The sequence below is a fragment of the Fistularia commersonii genome, chromosome 25 (assembly GCF_037954325.1).
Source record: "Fistularia commersonii isolate RoL2024-O1a breed Wild chromosome 25, RoL_Fcom_v1.0, whole genome shotgun sequence".
Classification (NCBI taxonomy): Eukaryota; Metazoa; Chordata; class Actinopteri; order Syngnathiformes; family Fistulariidae; genus Fistularia; species Fistularia commersonii.
This window is the reverse complement of record NC_141308.1, coordinates 4,135,113-4,153,809: the sequence shown is the minus strand read 5'-3', so window position 1 is coordinate 4,153,809 and position 18,697 is coordinate 4,135,113.

Sequence of the window (18,697 nt, the reverse complement as noted above, 5' to 3'; positions counted from 1 at the left end):
ATCACAAAAGTGAGAAAAATTATACTTTAAGAACTGTCAGTGGGACTCTGTAATTGACATCTGGCAGAAAATGGACACTGGGTTTAACATTCCATGAGCGTGGGCCGTGGGTAAGAGGAAGAGTCAAGGCGAGCGAAAAGCAAACGTTATCGTCCTTGATGGGAGTTTGGAAGGCGCGCATACCGAATGCATGCCAAGTTCATGTGGTAGGTCAATGTTATAAGGCAGAGCCAGACAACCATTGTTTCCTTGTCTTTGTGGTTTGGTTTAAACTCCTGCTCATATGTGGTTTACCACATCATAGTGCCACTCGACTGGAGACAGTCAACAAGAGAACAAGGAACAGCATTCTTCTTTGACCCTCGTACAGTCCGTCCTTGAGACCAGGCTTCTCAAGCTCTCCTATCCAAAGCACCCACTCCCGGAATGGACCGGTATTATCTGTCAAGCTGGACATGGGGGTGAAAAGGAAATGCTTCTTCAAGGATACAAAAGCTTGCTCACCACATCTCCTGAACAAGGTTCAGAGGGGGGCAGTGGGACATCTGGAAACTGAGATTCTGGTGCAAGTGGTGGAGTATTATGCCTGAGGAGAGTTTCACTGGCTAGAAATTAATTTAACAAATGGGCATTTTGTGTTGTGTTAGAAATTAATTTAACAAATGGCCATTTTGTGTCGTGTCCGCAAATGGACCATTGCGTACGCAAGTCAGAGCTGGCAGTGTTGCACGTAACACAGGGCGAAAACAGATTCATTTTTGTGTGAAATCTTCTGTCTCCCGGGTCCATGACTGCACTGAACACATCTGTAGCGTTCAGTTGAGTTTATATACAAAAGTTAGACAGCAGCAAGTCCTTGATGAACTTTTTCAGTAGTGATTTGATTTACTCTGAGAATTATTCAATGGGTGAGAGGAAAATCCAAGTCAGCAGGGTAGATTGGAGAAGGTTGCAGTGGCAAGGAGGGAGAGATGAGAGTAAGAGCAAGGGAGAGAGAGTAATCGGGTTATAATACTTATGAAGGAAATAAGAAAAGACATGAAAAACCAATGGAAATCTAAGAGACAGTTAAACAGAAAAAACATGTGTTCCCCAAAATTAAAAAGAGAGCAGAGGATGTCTTTGTAACATTAGGTATAATGCAAGTAGATGGTCTAAAAAGAACAAATAAATGAAAATAACAAGACACTAAGAAAGGAGACATCGAGGGGAGTTTGCTGGACACAGGTCATATCACAGAATACAAAACTATTGATATTCAGACACATTTGACTGAAATTTAGAACTGTGTCTCAAAGTACAAATAAATATTTTATAATATATTTTCATGAGAATTATTTAAGAGCAGGCATTCATTTCACACAGACTTAAGAATGATTGTTTCCTGTCTTAAGGTTTCTTTCAAAAGAAAGCCAGCAAAGAATATTCAATATTGTCTCCCATCCCATTTAAAAATATGAGGAAAGTTTCAGCTCTGTGGCCATCAGCAAATAAAATGTGTAATCAGAATAGGGGTCAGCACTGTGTCCATGCTAGAAAAGTAACATGTCAGTGAGTGAAGCTGAAGGCATTTTTATATTGCTCCTGATGAGAATTTCAAAGGACAAGTGCAGTTGATGCTTTATATTGGAGAGGAAAAGAAAAACAACTAAAATGATCAGAAACATAAATACATCAATATCAAAATTTAAGAGAGTGGAAAAAATATATTTCCCCACTTTGATTTTTCATTTTTCATTTTTCTGCTGATGTGCTTTGGAAAGTCTCTTGCATACCACTTTAATTGTGTACACATATAGAATACTAGTATAACATCAGCATGTCATCATATATATCAAACTCATTATTACATTTTGTTTAATCTGCATCTAAGAAGCGTTGTACCTGTTACCGAAAGGGTTTTTTGTAATCTGTATTACATTTATTTTATGTAGCTGCCTGCAAAGTGATGATCAACAGACCTGAGGCACCCTCTTTCTCAGAAATGCAGAAATATTCAACAATAGCTCTGCACATCTATTTTCTTCAAATTAAGACCCTTCAGTCTCGCCTGAACAGCAGTGTGATCTCAGTCTCTGCCTTTGTTTATACAATATGAAATCTAAACATTACCCACTCTTACCGTCCCTTTCATCTCATAAACAGCAGCAAAAAAGAGTGAGTCCGTATCTCTTTTTCTTCTTTTTCTGAGAAATATATTTGTACTTTTTCAGATGTTTGCCTGCTTTGTGTGTGTATCACTGTTCCAACATTATACAGAACATCATATACTTTTGTCAAAGCGCACCGACATTTGTTTACAAAGTATGAGGGAAAATTTCCCGCAACACTAGAGTCTCCCGCGGCTTCTGACAGCTCTGAGTTCAAACCAGGTCACATAAAAATGTGAATGTCAGTGCTATTAACAACATACATTTTCATATCAAATACTGTTACAGACACATGCACACTCACTCCCCTAGAGGTTGTCAAATATTGTTGTGAGATTTCAGCATACAAACCATTAGACAAGAGCAACCGAGTGTCCTTGTCACATTCAAGAAGATATTGCAAGGTATTATTCTAACAGCCTTGGCGAGAGCCGATGTGTGCCCCACATCACCACTGCATGCCTCCCGATATCTTCCACTATGATCAATATCAAGTAACACAAGAGGGATTTAAGCAAAACTTGCCATTAATATTCAGAGCAAACATTGATGTTGTGAAGTGACAATATTTGAACCGCCAGACATGCAAAGGATGCAGAATTCACCAGAGGATGTTGGAAGACTGGATATGCAATGCTATCATTACACAGATAAGATGCAATCACTGCAGCTTACTTTATCAGAGGATGCATGGCATGCATCTCTTGTTGCGGCATCACCAATGCAATTCTCTTCGATTTTGCGCTATTCACTGGGGGGGTGGGGGGTGGGGTTCCATTGTAATTGTGTATATTCAAAATTCATGTTTAATAATAGAATTGAAGATGATGAAGAGATTAAAACAAAAACGAGAATTGATTGATGCCTTGATTGGAATAACCTAATTAGATCACTGCATTCTTGTTTCATGCGGAGTAAATGGCATTAATGGATATTTACAAACCTTTTTAAATGTAAAAAGGTCTAAACGAAGTTTTATTGCCAACGGTGAAGTCACAAAGATTCTGTTGCAATTTTCTAGCAAGCTTCAATGGTGTCAGACATATCTTTCACGGAAAACTGTCGGTTCCACAGTTTTCTCAGGGCTCCACACTCTGTCACGCAAATAGAGCTTGTCCATCTGTCCCCTCCCACTCTCTTGTTCTCACCGTAGCTGAGTCTGTCAAGTAATGCAGCTATGGTTGACAGCTATTTGTTGATTCAGAGCCACAGCTTATTTCCGCTGTCTGTTTGTTTTGATGTCAGCATTCAGCGAGATCAGTGGGTGAGTTAGAGTGCATGTGTTCAAGGCCCACTCCTGACACAAGGAAACAAGACACAAAACAGAAGTTTGTCTTTTTCCTGCATGTAAAACCAATTTATGCTGACCAGAGAATTTACTGAACCCTCATCAAAAAGCTACCTGGGTGAGTTTATTAACAGTGTGGCAACATTAATCATCAACATACTCAACTTAACATATCATAGCAGGACATTTTGAGTTTCATTTTGTGTTCTACGAGTTGCATTTAAGATTTTGTGAACTAAAATATGACTAAGCTTCTGCAAAAAAACAGGAACATTTTAACATCAGTACAAAAACATGATCAAAATCGCAGCATTTACATTTGTTTAGCATCTGATTTGATTTTAACTCACTTAAAACATAAAATAACCATGACTCCTTGAATAACTGTTACTGCTATTTATGGTTAAAACATGTGGTGGTACCACAGAATCGTAGCGATATAATTCAATCAGGATCCCTTTTAGCGAGGCTCATAAATTCGCCCAATTGAATAATGTCGTCCAGTGGATGCAGTTTAAAACCACAATCTCAGTATTGTGGGGCAGGTTAGCTTTGTGTTTATTATAATTTCTTTCATTGTCTATGAAATTTGGGTATTTCGTCGATAATCAGATAGACCTCAGATCCCGCTCCACTCATGCAGTCCACAATGTGTATTTGTCCAACATATTCACAGTTACTGGAAATATTATGTCTGTTTTAGGAGAAGAGGGATGGAAGTCTTGGCAGGATGTGGAGGAGATAAGATGTGACCCGAACACTATCCTGTGGAAATTGCAGGGTTTTGTCTACAGCCACCACCTCACTGCTTCCAATCACCAAAATATCTCTTTAGGTATTCTTGTTCCAACAGATTCATTTCACTTTCTTTTCTAAATAAGCCTTCCTCAGCAGACGATGTTTGTTTTTGGTCTCGTCATCTCATAAACACATCAAAACACTCATGCCGAGAGTCCACCAGAGAATAACTGCTGTGTCATACATAGGCTGAGCACAACATGACTCAGGCTGTTTAAAGACTATTAAACAGCTGCTTTTACTGATTATGGCATTGGCTTTTTGGGATAACACCTTGAAAAATTGCATGTTATAGATGATGATATTTCTTAAATGTTCCAATAATGCGGACCACAAATAGCTGTACAATTGAATAACTTATTTCATTCAATCATTCGTTATTCAATTCACTGGGCTCAGTTTAATCAGAGGACAGCAGCCTGAAGTACATTTTTTTACATTTTAAAATATTTCCTGTATATACAAAAAACACTTGTGCAAGTGTGGTTTGAAGACAAATGTGTATTCAGTCTAGTCACAGTTAAACAATGATTTTGTTTTAAATGACAGATGGCTCTGAAAATACAAGCAACAGCTCAACACCACAATGGTATGCAGGAGAGAATCTTAAATCAGATAGGGAGAGATATTGAAATGGATAGATTAAAATGGGAAACATCATGCTTGGTTCTACTTTGTCAGTTTGAGACAAGAGACAGCAAGCCAAGTGATGTTGTTACCTAACATTATCAGTTTAAAGTCTCTCCCTATTCCAAAGAGTTTAAGATTTATGTTGTCATAAGTTTGTGAGTCCATCCCGTATGGAGACCGCCAGCTTCTATTTCAGTAGTATTATACAAATAGGAGTATTTTTCTTGATGCCTATTTTTCTCACAATTTAGCTCAAGTACAGAGCATAATTTAATATCCGAATACTGAAACGTTGCTGGTAAAATGACACTAGCTTAATTTTAGCAATTGAATAATGTCTCATGTAATTTTCAGATAGTTACCGAAAATAACAGTCCCAAGATCTTCACACAATAATATAACAAAAGCCTGAGGTGAAAAACACAGCTTATAATGTGAATATTTCACTGTCCCGTCTTTTTTTCTGATAACATCAAAAGACATAATTGAGGAATGAAAAACGCAGATAAAAATCAGTGTCTGGAGTAGTATTGGAGTAATATTTAGTTTTCATATTGTCCACTGGAACACAAACCATATCACATACTCTGTATGTTATAATAACAATTAAGATTCAATCGACTGACCATACTAATTTAATAATATGGATATTGATAAGATTTTATGTTTTTTTTAGGGGGGCAGGGGGAATCAACATCAACAGCTTAAATCAAAAAGCCAGGGCTTGCACGGTTGCTATTACAAACCTGTCAACATGTCAACCTGTCATCTCTTCACTCACATCTTATTCCTCGACCTGTAATTGCAATTGTGAGTTGAAGTCACTGAACATTTGATCATGTTGGACACATCCATAATATTCAAATTCAGAAACAACACTGAGTATATTGGGTGTAACATTCTGTCATTGAGGACTCACAGGGGGCCATTCTATGAATACATTTATACAATAAATGACTAGTGGAGTTATTGTCAAAGGAAATATAGAAAATAGTTCACCTTGCATTTGATTTTTTTTATCGCAGGGCACAGTTATAAATAAAATCCTAAACGCCTGATTCAAGTCATACATTCACTGAGGAGAGTGAAATGAAGGATTCTCGATCGTGAGGGCAAAAGAGAAATAAGGATGAACTATTTGAACACACTCTGACATCTTGACAAAGGCTTGGGAAGATTAAAGTAAACGTTACTTGTCTTCTCTAATATGTGCAGCTCGTCCATCTTATACATTGATGCCTCGGTGCTTCATGCAGAACGAAATGCCGAGCCACTGCCCGACATGATGGACATTAGTTTCACTGTGATTGACATACATATACAGGTCCTTCAGAGATATAGCCATACTTCCTTTAATTTATGTGTGTTTTCAAGGATTTATTTTTCATAATAAAGGAGGGAGAAATATCTGTGTTTTGTTGCCAGAGGAACCAGATTTCTTGAGCTTCTTACACGATTGGCTCTTTTGTTGGAGAAAACAAAACAAAATTTCTTGATTCTTCTGTTAAAGTAGATTATATTTCTTTATTATGAAACAGGATAACTTCAAAGATAGATCCCCCTTTCATTTGTTCTTCCTTATTTTCTTGTATGTGATTTTTTAGTAAAATGGTCTTTTTCTGCATTTTATTAAATGCAGTCAATATCTTAAGCAACTCTATTTTACAAAACAACATTGAATCATAGATGATACTGCATGTGTATATGTCCATATATGTGTACATACACTCACACACACAGACACACGCATGTATATGTATGTATACATATATATGTAAATATATTGTCCATATAAAATCTGATAAATGGCAAATATTAAAGAAGGTAACTTGGTTCAAAAACTATTAGGATGAATCCTGTGTTCCAAATGTCAAGCTGCAGAAAATAACAGTCACATAAATTGGAGCTATTTCTTTTGGCAAATTCTTTCTGACACTTAGAGGTACCCTCTCGTCCATCACCCATGACTACCAATTGTGAGTTTTGCTTTTCTGGTTTTTGGTATTTGCATGCATGCTACAATCATACGATACATTTTTTTGGTCGCAAAGTACATTAACAAATTATTTGCAACAGCAATTAAAACATTTGTGTAGTTCTGATCACCTTCTAGTGCAGTTATTACATTGTACTGCAATCTCTTTCAGTTCATGATGGCTGTGCACCCCCCTAGTTTTCAGCTAGGACATTATTTAATATATGATACATAATACACTGTTTGTCGTTGAAAACAAATATCTGTTAAATCTCCTACGACTACCAAATCCATCCATTATCTACTGCTTGTCCTACTCAGGATGCTTGAAGCTATCCCAGCTGCTGTTGGGCGAGAGGCAGGGTACACCCTGGACTGATCACCAGTCACTCACAGGACCACGTAAACAGACAAGCAACCATTCACTCTCTCAATGACACATCATGGCAATTTTGCCAATTTTTTCCAATTAATCTGTCTCATTTTTCGGGACTATGGAAGGAAACCAGAGGATCTGGAGGAGACCCACGCAGACACAAGGAGAACATGCAAACTCCACGCAGAAAGGTCCCTTGTCGGAATCGAACCAGAGTGCTTCGTGCTGTAAGGCCGAAGCGCTCACCACCGGCCACCCTGTCGCCCCTTTTCCAAATCACATAAAGTAAAAGAAATGTGTCAGAAAAAGGAATTAGGGCACAGTTAGTTACCAAGTGCTGCCAAGAAAAGCTGCTTGATTTAACTCTTGTTAAATATATGGGGAAGCTTTAAGTCCAAAACAGATGAGTAATATTTTGAAACAGTGTTCAGTTTCCACTAAAGTTGTAAAATAAGGTATTAAATCAGCCGGTAAGAAATAGGATATAAGGAAACACAAATAATATTCCATTGAAAACAAATATCCATCTCCGCACAGTGTTACACAATTATGAGTTCTCTAAGCACGGTTAGCAATCGGAAGTGTTCCCTGTATCAAGGGATGTTGATCTTGGCATCGAGAAGTTCATTTGTTTAATATTTGTTTATTGTCCTGGTCATTTAGACAACTGTATTTTGAGGTCATATGTGTTTATCTAAAGCACAACATGTGATTTATTGCCTTCAGCATGTTTCATACATGAGCAACATATATAAGCTTCATTACAAACAGAAAAAAATATTTTTAAAAATCCATGTATGTAGACATGACAGGTTAACTTTATCTTGAAAAAATTTGCTTCATTGTAGAAAGCTGAATGTGAAAATTGTTATTTCAAGGTGATGGATGAGAATGAGGGAAGGGTGTGATGTATAAAAATTGATGGGAGAATAGTTGTACTTTTGAAAAGCACTGGGAATGCACTGCAGATAGAACTTGTGAATACTATGTTTCTATTAAAACCTCTTAATCACAAGAAACCTCAGGCGGTACTCATTGTACTCAAGGTTCAGACTTTGGTGCTATAATCAGTCTAAGAAATCCAAAAACTAATACAATTAAAATCTTTCTGTTTTTCTGTGTTTTTGCCATTGGCAGCTGCAGTACATCTAATAGAACTATATAGCCTCAAAATGAAACTGGACAACACTGATCATATATCTACAGGGTTTAAGAAAATGTATGTAGAATTAAGTAGTTCTGATATTGTTGGTGAGTATTGCAAGGCTTATTGATTCATTTCCCAGCCCTAGGAAAACTTCATATTCAAAATTTTAATTAGTAAGTACATAAACATATGCTATCACCCGGTCATTGTAGATATTGAAATTAAACTATGCTAGTGCTCATAATGTGCTGAGCATAATTCATTGCCAATGGCAATTGTTGTGAGCGATGAACAAACAATATCATGATGCACATATTGATTTTTCTTGAAAGTACACACTCAGAGGGAGTTTTAAAACAAAAGGTCAGAAAGAATGGGATGGAAATTTCACATTATAAAATTGACATTCCACATCATGTCCAGAGTCATGAACCAATTCTTTGTCACCTCCAGAGAGGTTAGACTTTCAATTCACAAGTGTCTGTTACTGAAGGGCAGTCCCTCCCACTAACCTCTGAATTGTGGGAACAATTGCATATATTACATCCTGGATATTGCAAAATGCCACAAGCTACCGGTATATTATCCATGTGTTTGTAAACATGCAATGTTTAATGTTTCATTTGATTGGTGTGCACACACATATAAATAGTAAGTACACTTAATATATACTCTCTTGATGTGGATATTTAATTAATTAAACTGCATTTCTTTTTTTTTCTCAGTCAGCCTTTCATCTCAGAATGTGAACCAGGACACTGACTTTCCAGAGCATCTACTTCTGGCCAGCAAGGAACTGACATAAGATAAAAAGGGATCTCTTTTTACATGCAGGATAACAGCACCCTGAAATATGACGGTAGTTGGTGCGAGAGAGGAGGATACAGAGAACTGGGTTGGATGGAGAAGGTTGATTCACTGTGGCGACGCCTGAAGGGAAAAGCCGAAAAGAAAAGAAGAAGATAACAGTAGTGTGAAACTGTATCCTAAAAGGAACCTCTAACTGTTACAGTTTGTGTCATGGCAACATGTTTCTTTATTTAACCCTTTTTGTCTCTCTCTCTCTCTCTCTGTTGTTGAATGTCAAATTTTGAATTACACAGCAAGAATGTCCAGCACTCGACAATACTGCAGCCAATGGTATAGACATAATAACAGGTGTCAAAATACTCTCTCTGTGATAGCTGGAAGTGTAAAGGGATGTCAATTTTCGGTCACTTTATGTATAAAATGTCTATTAGATGATAGTATATCTCAGACGATGTCAGCGAAAAATGCGAGAAAAAAAAAATTATGAGTGTCATGAACCAATTCCTCCAAGGAGTAGTTAAGGGACATATTTTATTTTTTTGCTGACCATAGGTCAATTTGTGAGATAAGTTATTAAACATTATTATGTTTATAAGGACCTCCAAATCCAATATGTTTTTACAAGCTGTTGACATAGTTTGGAAATTGTTGTGTTAGCAAGTTGGACATGAGAGTCTCAACTTGGATTACGCAGTGACGTGACGGAAAAAACAACTTAAGCTTGGTTGATTAAAAAAAGAAAAATAAGTCTACTTGTGTTGTTGAGCAAGACACTGAACCCCTAACCACTCTCTTAGTGCCGCTAAATGGCTGCCAACTGTTGTTGGTTCATCCATGATCGGTTAAATGCAGAGAAATCATTTCATTTGGGGAGTATAATAAGAAAAATAAATGCTATTTGTGTTTGTGCATGTATATTTTGCATGCTTAATGCAGCAATGTTAATTTCTCATTTGCATTAAACACATTAAAAAGTTTGTCTATTTTTTGTATTTAATTACTTGAGCAAATTATACCCCATCTGTGACTTATCCCATCTCAAAATAGGTCATCCAAATTGTTGCTTTTAGTTTGCAGCGAGCTCCATATCATGTTAACTTTGTTTCTATCTGATACTGCTCTATCAGCCCACTGAGAAAAATTATTCTAATTTCTGTTGGCATAATATTCTGTACTATGTATAGTACTGAGATTGTTGCCGTTATGTGTTGCCATGTGGGAAGAGTCATAAAGCCGGCGGCAAACAAGTGAGCCTGTCAGAGCGATGTCCGCCCTTCACATTTACCCACAATACACACATTAACAAGCCTACAGTACATTTCCAGCCTATGACTTTCATTGCAGATGACTGTTCTCTGAATGTTTCCAGGCTAATTGCGTTCCTCTCGGAAATTGAGTTTTAAGTCATGTTTCTTACAGATTATATAAGAAATAAAGGGAAGTGTGATGTATATGCTCATCATTTCCTCACAATTTTTGCCTGAGTAGCAGGATTTAGCCCATATATTTAAGTCTGTACAGTAGTTTGTGCCTATGGTGCATGGAGAGCAGGATTTACTCCTACAGCAACCGGCCTTTGGCAGGCTCGCTAATGGGATATGGTCCGCAGCTCCACCTGTTCAAATGAATTTCTTTCCTTGGATCAGTAAGACATCACGTGACAGCCTGCTATAAGAACGTAATGGGGTGGTTGTGGCTGGAAAGACAGTGATGATTATTCCTGATTTCATAGAAATTATTCCAACAGCCATTTCAAAATCAACCATCACTGATATTCACCAGGTGGAAAGGAGAGAATTTGACAAAAGGCTTCAAGGACAAGAATCAAACAAAAGAGCACTGACAGCCCAACTTCTCATGTCATGCTTGATTAGGTTTTTGTGTCATTTTTTTTTTCTAAATTCAATAGAGTGACAGTTTGGAGAATTCTTCCAACTTTGCCTCTAGATTAATATCACTGCACAGTAAGTTACTATTACAGAGTATCAACTGTTTTTGACAGGTAATTATTGGCCAATAAAATTGCGTGCATACCAGAAAAGAGATTGAGTGGATTTTAATTGCTTAAAAGCCATACTTCCTCCAAATTCATTCTGCATTCATTGAAAAGAGTGGTGCAAAGACACATACCCTGACGGGCTCGTATATTCGTAATAAAATTCCGAGATTCCTAAAGGTTCAATGGAAAATTTGCACTGCAAATCCTGTCTCCATGCAATCTGAGTATGTAAACTGAAGGTAAAGTAACATGCTACATACATGTGAGACTCTGCTCAAACTGGGGTCACATGACATGTTTGTGGTATTTCCAGTGCTATAAGAGCTGCTGAAGCATAGAAATTATTCTCTATCTAGCAACTGGACCATGGGGGGAAGAAACTATGGCTATATATCACTATAGGGAAATGTTGCTCCAATGCATGCACTACAAGTGTCGTTTCAACTGAAGCATGAAGAGAAATGAACCAGTGTGTGAGTTATTGCATTTGAATAGTGCGTCACTGAAGTAAACACATTTATGTGTATATAGATAGATAGATAGATAGATAGATAGATAGATAGATAGATAGATAGATAGATAGATAGATAGATAGATAGATAGATAGATAGATAGATAGATAGATAGATAGATAGATAGATAGATAGATAGATAGATAGATAGATAGATAGATAGATAGATAGATAGATAGATAGATAATCTGACAATCTTTTTGTATTCTGAAAGCTGTGTTAGGAAAATCAGCTATTTCCCAATGTCTTTTTGGTAACTGATTCACGGTGATTCATTTGAACCTGTGTCAGGCAGAAACACTGGTACTTTCTCATTTTCCTCTTATTTGAAATTGGAAAAAAGGAGGGGGTGGGAATTGACTGCCTCAGTCTGAAGGTAACAATTGCTCTCAAATTATAAAACAGTGCCTGTAAAACTCATTACATTGTGTTCAATGAATGACTTCAAAGTCCAATAAACAAGACTTTGGGAAGCTGTTGCCTGGAAAAAGGTTTGCAAGACAATATCCATCTATAACACATTATAACACATTGTTTTTTGTTGTATATTTTTTCTAAAAACAAATTACAGTGACTAGCATATTCAAGCCAAACATTGACCTGAAAACATTTATGTGTATTCACAGTTTGGAATACCACTTCGATGGTTATGAGAGGTTTCTTTTTATTTATATTCTACCAATATCAAATCAGATTATTGCAGGCTAGTAAGGAAATTAAATATGAAATTCACTTAAATTTTCTCAAGTGCTACTAGTAGCTGGTATGATTCATGTCAGTTGCATTTTTCAAAATGCAGGATTTGGAGTGATATGATAATCAGACCAAAGTCAAATCTGTGTTAATATTATTATTGTAAAGACTCATTAGCCACTATTTCCAACAAAATTGTGTTAATCAAAATTGTACTACAGACTTCTATACACCTGCAAAATGACTATCAAACACACATTACCAAGCTATAATCCTTTGAATGGATGGATAAGATAGTGAGAAATATGATAATGTTTCAAGAGCAGACAGGGATTTCATGCTGTGATAGTACATCCACTACTATAACAATATTATATTATGCCACGGTCTCAATCACTCAGAATACAGCTGTGAGGGTCTGTGTTGGAGCCAAAGGTATCTGTGTTGCAAAGCACACTGGCACCATCCTGAGGCTTTATGACGCACCAACACCATTTAAAAAAATTGTCATAATTGTCATAATTCAGGCATTTTATGAAAATATGATCCAAATATGGATAATATTGGACAACTAATAAAAAATGTCCCCAGCCATCACTTAAACATGAATCTATTTTGATTTAAACCTGCTTCTTACGCATACTATTCAAACATTGAAGCAATACCAGAAATACAATAGAGTTACCAGTTACCATGTCTGCACAATAATGTATTTCTGGACCTGAAGTTGTCTGGATTGTGGGCAGCAGCGCCCTCAATTACACATGTAAATGCTGCCAACACCTTTTCTAATAATGAAACCTCAAACATGTGGTGAGAATGTAAATGCGCTGTGTGAGATATGGTGAGGTGTAATAAAGACTGAGATGAGAGGCTGAGCATTACATGTTTTACTGTTTGCTTGTTTTGGTATTTTATAGATCGTTATATCCACGTCTGAAGTATTGGAGGTGCCAATTTCATAAAACACTTCTCTAATGGATTTTTTTCTGTCTCAAATACAGTTTCAATTTTAAAATTTCAAATAAAATCTAGTCCACCAGTTAGATCAATAAGCCCTGCCTAAAGGGCCACAATATTTCAACTATTTCACCCAGTATGGGGACAGACTCTGGTACGATACAAATCACAATGAAATAAGTGCCACATCTATTCAACAAACCACTTCTTGTTTTTTTGTGCTTAGCCTGTGTTTGTGTTTTATGATGCTATATTGTGGTGTGAGAAAATGATGAATGATGAGTCTCGGAGTCGTAAATGATTCCAACTTCAAATAAGTGAGCACCGACAAACAGCTAACTAGTGAACTTCCGGGGGTGAATATATACCCGGTTTAAACCACGTCCCCCAGTCCCTAGTCCCTTGGGGTGAGAGGCCACGCCCCGTATTGCTGCCACAATATTACTTTTTTTCTTTTTCATTTCTTTTTTCTTTCAAGTATGGGCACAGGACATTTGTCACCCAAAACTGCCAATAGAAAGTTTTTGTCGCACTATTTCATTCACAGCACTATTGAATAACTGTGATTCAGCTCTTACGTCAGTCTATTTCAAGGTGATTTTGCAGAGATAATATCTAACCAAAAGCTAATTGGTCAGTAAGTGTCAATCCAAGAGGGATGTCATGAGAGAGAAGGACTTGGCCCGGATTGTAAAGAAGCTCAGTGACAAGTACAAATTGTCCCCATGGGCTAATTCATTAGAAGAAGTAAACTGACAAAGAGTTGAAAGTCTGAAAGTCTGTGTGGTGAGTTAAGATGTGTGTGTGTGTGTGTGTGTGTGTGTGTGTGTGTGTGTGTGTGTGTGTGTGTGTGTGTGTGTGTGTGTGTGTGTGTGTGTCTGACTATGTATAACTGCTTTGTCAGTTACTTAGTAGTTACTTTTGCATTTGTTGTTGTTCGGTTGCAGAATTATTCTTGTTTTTTTCTGGAAAAAGGACTCAATTCATTCACTGGGAACACTCTGAGGCACGTTGTAAAACACAAGCACATTAAGGAATTTAAAAAACAAATGTAAGATCATGCTTGAATTGTACCTGAAATACACTGTTTAAAGTATATTTTTTGGGATGTCTTTTTGATCCATCATTCTCTCACAACACAATGTGTTGTAATCTGCCATTAACTCTTCAATAAATGTATGTGATTGAACATAATTTTTACCCCTCGCATTAATTGTTGGATTAAGCACTTTTAGTGTTGTGTGGTACTTATTTATCCATCCATCTATCCATTATCTACTGCTCATCCAAGACTTAGGATTGGGGGGGTTCTGGGGTCTATCCCAGCTGTCAGTGGGCAAGAGGCTTGGACCAGTCACCAATCAATTGCTGGGCCCCACATCGAGTCAGACAACCATTCACTCTTGCATTTACACTTCTTCTTTTCCTTTCAGCTTTTCCCTTCAGGGGTCGCAACAGCGTAGCAACCTTCTCCATCTATCCCTGTTCTCTATATTGTCCTCTCTCACACCAACTAACTTCATATCCTCTCTCACTACATCCATAAATCTTCTTTGGTCTTCTTCGAGACCTCCTGCCTGGCAGCTCCAATTTCAGCGTCCATCTACCAATATATTCATTATCTCTCCTCTGTACAAGAGACTTTTTCAACCTTTCCCTGACCACCATAAAACACTCAACAGCATCTGTCAATACATTTCTCTCTCTATCCTTAATCACCCGGTCCTGTTGTATATCCTTTCCATCTTTATCTCTCTGTTTTACCAACCTTTATAGATCATTCTCTCCATCCTTACTGTCCAACCGAGCATACAAGTCATTATGTGCCCTTTGTTTTGCTTTTGCTACCTTTAGCTTTACTTTGCACTGTATCTCCCTGTACTTGTGTCTGTTCTCTTCAGTCCTCTCAGTATCCCACTTCTTCTTTGCTAACTGCTTTCTCTGTATATACTCCTGCACTTCCTCATTCCACCACTATACCAAGAAGTCCTGTCTCCTTGATAACATTAGCTGTAGTTGTCCAATCATGTTGACACTCTCCCTGACCACCCAGAGCCTTCCACAACTCCTCCCTGAAAACCATACAACACTCCTACGTTTTCAGCATCCACCACTTTGTCCTCTTGAACTTCTTGTTGTCATCAGAGTTATCCTACAAACCACCATCCTATGCTGTCTGGCGACAATCCCATCTACCACTACTTTGCATTCACTGAGCTCTTTCGGGTTACTTCATCTATACAAGATACAGTCCACCTGTGTGCTTCTATTGTCGCTCTTATAAGTTACCCTATGTTCCTGTCTTTTCTGGAAAAAAGTATTCACTACAGCCATTTCCATCTTTTTTGCAAAGTCTACCACCATCTGTTCCTCTGCGTTTCTATCCTGGATACAAAACCTGCCAATTACTTCTTCATCACCTCTATTGCTGCACCAACATGTTCATTGACGTCTGCAGCAATTACCAACTCCCTCCTCTCTAGGGATATTCTGCATCAATTCATCTTCTGATTCATCAGAATCAGAATCAGAATCAGAATAAACTTTAACTATCCCCAAGGGGAAATTGGGGAGCTAATCTCACTCATTCCAGAACCTCTCCTTCTCCTTTAACTCAAACCCCACGTGTGGGGTATAGCCACTAACAACACTGAGCATCCTTCTTCTTCTTCTTCTTTCTGCCTTTTCCCTTCAGGGGTGGCCACAGCGAATCAACTTTCTCCATCTAACGCTATTCTCAGTATCCTCCTCTCTCACACCAGCTACCTTCATATCCTCTCTCACTACGTCCATAAATCTTCTCTTTGGTCTTCCTCGAGACCTCTTGCCTGGCAGCTCCAATTCCAGCATCCATCTACCAATATATTCTCTATTCCTCCTTTGTACATGACCGAATCATCTCAGTCTGGCTTCTCTGACCTTCTCTCCAAAACATCTAACATGTGCTGTTCCTCTGATAGACTCATTCCTGATCCTATGTATCCTGGTCACTCCCAAAGAGAACCTCAACATCTTCATCTCTGTAACCTCTAGTTCTGCCTGCTGTCTTTTTATCATTGTAACAGTTTCTAGGCCATATAGCATCGCTGGTCTCACCACTATCTTGTACACCTTTCCTTTTATTCTGGCCGATAGTCTTCTATCATATTTTATCACATAGTACCCCTGCACTTTTCTCCACCCATTTCAACCTGCTTGGACCTGTCTCTTCGCCTCTTTTCCACACTCTCCGTTGCTCTGGACTGTTGACCCCAAATACCTGAAATCCTCCAGCTTCTTGATCTCCACTCCCCTGTGGCCCCACCGTTCCCCCCGAGTTCCTCTCATTCACACACATATATTCTGTCTTGCTGCGAGTATCTTTCATTCTTCTCCTTTCCAGAGCATACCTCCGCCTCTCTAGATTTTCCTCTACCTGTTTTCTGCTCTCACTACAGATCACAATGTCATCTGCAAACATCATGGTTCATGGACATTCCTGTCTAACCTCATCTGTCAGCCTGTCCATCACCATTGCGAACAAGACGGGGCTCAGAGCTGATCCCTGATGGAGTCCCACCTCTACCTTGAACTTCTATGGTAAGCACACCATACCACTGTCTCACAGCTAGCATAACAGCTAACTTACAACACTGAGCATCACACCTTCAATTTCCAATTTCAGACTCATAAGTCTATCTGACATTATTTTCACCTCCAGAACATTCCCAACAAACTCCTCCTTCAAGATAAATCCTACTCCATCTCTCTTCCTGTCGGTACCATGAAAGTACAACTTAAAACCTGCTCCTCAGCTTCTAGCCTTGCTACCTTTCCATCTGGTCTCCTGGACACACAGTATATCCACCTTCTTCTCTGCCTCATGCCGACCAACTCTACCTTTTCCTGACATCGTCCAAATATTCAAAGGCCCTACTCTCAGCCCCAGACTTCTGCTTTTCCTCCTCTCTCTCTTCCTCCGAACACATCTTCCGTCTCTTCTTTTAGCCACAGTTGCCCAATTTCTACTGGTACCCTGTAGGTGATCGGCACCAATTGCAGTCGTTGTTATCCTGGGTTTGACCCATCAGGTATGGGATTCTTATGTTTGATTTGCATATTTAGTTTTGGCCCAAGTTTTGATGCTATCCTCTGCATTTATCCAGGCTTGGGACTGGCTCATGAAGACAGTGGCCTGTGCCACCCTGAGGCTGCATTGTACTCTTGCGTTCATACAATTCGGTTATTTTCCCAATTTTTTCCTATTAACAATCTGCATGTTTTTGAACTGTACGAGGAAACCCACAGCAATATTGTAGACTGGTCGGTGGAGCCCCAGAATCCTTTGCGAGTGATGATGATGACTGTTGGGAGCTTCTCATGGGTCCGTGTTAGAGAACTCCATTGTTGAATAGCTGTACAATGTTGTGGTTGATGTATGACACTAGCCTGCACCGCTATTTGTCATAACAGGGGGTGCACCCTCTGTCGAGCTGTTAGCGCTGAAAGAGAATCCCCCTGGGTTTCTGCTGTTCATTGACTCTTAAATTAAAACCATCGCTTAAATAGCATAATCATGAGAGCAAGTTATCCTTGTCTCCGATTATTACTTTGCTAAGCCCAGCTCACCACAATATTAGACTTTGTTTGTTTTTTTACTAATGTGTACAAGTGCAGCAACATGGTAACGCGGTGGTTAGCTCTTCAGCCTCAAATAACAAAGGGCCCTGGACCGATTCCAAAGAGGGGACCTTTCTGTGTGGAGTTTGCATGTTCTCCATGTGTTCATTTGAAATCATGCAGTAGGTTAATTGGAAATGAGGCAGTGAGTAAATGTTATCCATCTTTGTATGTGGCTCTGCAATTGACTGGCAACCAGGATGTACGCCGCCTGTCGCTCGATGACAGCTGGGATAGGCTCCAAGCATCCCTCGAGACCCTGAGTGCAGGATAAGCGGCAGAAGATGGATGCATGGATGGATGGATGGATTATACATGTGCTCAGACACGGGAAGAAGGCACTAACCACTGCCACCCAGAACTTATTCTCCATGTAAAATATTTTTAAGGAATTTAAAATCACGTGTTGTAACAATAACAAAATAATTTTAGCAATAACCCAAATGGTCATCCATTACCTATACCAGCTGTCCCACACTCAGAGTCACAGTGGGTGCTGGAGCCTGTCCCAGCTGCAACTGAGCCACCACTTTGATCACTTATCACCTATCATTTATCAGTGCAAATATTAGAGTTTGGTGTTTTTTTTTATACTTATTATGCATGTGCCAAATGACTGGTGAGGTTTGGTCAACTTATCAGAAAGAGAGACAATAACAAGGAGCCCACTGAATAAATAAAGCATTCTGTGATTGAAAAA